The sequence below is a fragment of the Stegodyphus dumicola genome, chromosome 11 (genome assembly GCF_044657685.1).
Source record: "Stegodyphus dumicola isolate Sdum_Otavi_A_Nest chromosome 11, ASM4465768v1".
Lineage (NCBI taxonomy): Eukaryota > Metazoa > Arthropoda > Arachnida > Araneae > Eresidae > Stegodyphus > Stegodyphus dumicola.
Genome location: NC_140778.1, coordinates 91,898,896 through 91,901,270, shown reverse-complemented (window position 1 = coordinate 91,901,270; position 2,375 = coordinate 91,898,896).

Here is a 2,375-nt window from a genome sequence, read left to right as displayed (position 1 = left end):
TAAATGATTGTCTATTTCTCGCATTGTGATAAAACAATGGTACATAGAGCCATCGAATTTTGAATGACGAAATCCTACTGCGAATATGGGCATCTGAAATCCCAAATTTGGAATTTGTTTTATTATAGATTTTATATTTTGTAAAACTTTAACGAATTTTTGATTTACAAACTCAATGCTTTAAAAGCGAGAAATGGCAACGTTATATAGGAAAAAAAAATACTTTTATCTCCAGCTCGCGAGACTGTGTATATCGGAAATTCTAAAGATATGCTTAATTTAACATTATTTTGCGATATTGCTCTTGAACTGAATTTTATGGTTTAAGTGCAAAGAACATGATATTTAATAAATAAAGGTAACACTTAAAACGTTAAAAAAACGCCCCTTTGGACGTAATTTAAAATCTGAAACATTTCAGATTTTTTTTTTTTTATTTTCTCTCTCCTGACGCGACAGTCTTCCATAGGGCTCCGACACTTCGTATCTTAGAAATTAAGCCCTGGATATACTGCGATATACAAAATGCTTTGATATTCATTAACTTTATATATCGGGATTTATTCTTCCAGTCACCTGCATTTTTGCATTTAAATGCCTTCTCGATATATTCAGATATGTAGCAATCAAAATTTACTGTAACTTCCTGATAATACACCTATAATAATTATTAGCATTTCAATATAATTTTTCTGCCACTTATTTTTTTTAAATGTTCTTAATTTATGTATTCTTATGCATTAAGGAAGTTTCAAATTCTTATTCGTTCAAAGCACTTCAGAATTACTGTTCTGGTCATATTTAATGAAAAAAACATTAAGTAAAATACCAGATGTTCACATTATTCCAGATTATTCTTTAATTTTTCAATTCAAAGCAATTAAAATTATGAAAATCATTTTCTTAATTTATAATTTATTACATCGGGTCGTAATTCTAAAAATATAAATTGAAAATTTAAAGGCACTAGTGCAAATGGAATAACTGCTTCCTACAATTTTCCAATATTCCTGCATACACCCAGAACTTGCCTTGTCTTAAAGATGGTATTTTTAATATTATAAGGTATTGTATGGTGTATTGAGAATACAGCAAAGCAGACCAGGGCTATCTGCCTAAGGGAAGGGATGCCTTCGTGGAGGACTTTCTAAGGGGAACTGGCTCGTATACACGTTACACATGGGGAAAACCACGAAAACGCCCATGCAGCCAGCCCGTTCGCGGGATTCGAACCTCGGAGCGAACTACCAGTGTTCAGCAATTTTACTGCTCGGCCGCTGGTGAGCCTTAATATTATATTATAAGGTATTCTTAATATTGATAATGCCTACTTAATGCTAAGGAGAAATAAATTCCGTTTTCAAGTCAATCACTTCATGTTATCCATTATGGTGTGAAATTAATGAAGAACTAAATACATATCTCTAACATATTAGACACTTTTGTATAGCATTCTACTTGATAAATTTCATAAGCAAATGAACAAGTAGAAGCGAAAAATAGAGGTTGCCAGAGTGGGCCTCTGGAATGTGTTGATAAAACTTTTAAACTATAGGATAAATAAACTGAATTTGAATTTAATGAGATCTATCATTCTACAATACATGCAATGATCTCGACATCGCTCCCATATCAAGAAATATAACAAAATTGCCGGGATAAACTGATAATCATTGTGAATTATATAATTTAAATTATGCCTTGTTTTAAGCAAAACACGTTTTTTCATTTAAAATTCCTGAAAAGTTAAATTTTCTGTAGAACCTAGAAATGTAACTAAATATCCTATGTTTTTCATTTATTGGCAAATTATGACTTTGCATTAATTATGACAGATAATCAACAGTTAAATACTTTGAATCTGTAACTGAACCATTCAGGTGCAAAATGAAGATGTCATTACTAAAGCAGATAAAAATTAAACAAAAACAAGATTATACACTTCATATTAGCTGTAATAAAATAATTCATTCAGCAGAAAAATTAGACATTTGAATATTATGCCAAACTGGCAAAATACAGTTTTCAAAAGTAAAAACTAAATTCTCCCAAGACAAAAGTTTGCACAACAGACGTATGTGAAATGAAATAATAAAATATTCATTGTGTACACTTTTTTTTTTTTTTTTTTTTGCTATAAGGCAAAACAATTAAATCTTTCAAATATTAAAATACTATAAATAGTTCATTCCTGAATACTATATCTTTTAAAACAAACAGTCCCTCCCCCTTCCCCCCCAAAAAAACCTGTAAACTGTGTTGACTGCATGACAAAATAATTTACAAACTCCCCCCTCAATCTTACAATAGCTTTAAACACAGAATTAGAGCCTATGAAGTTGCTTTGCATTCCAAGGTTAAAGAAAACTAATAAA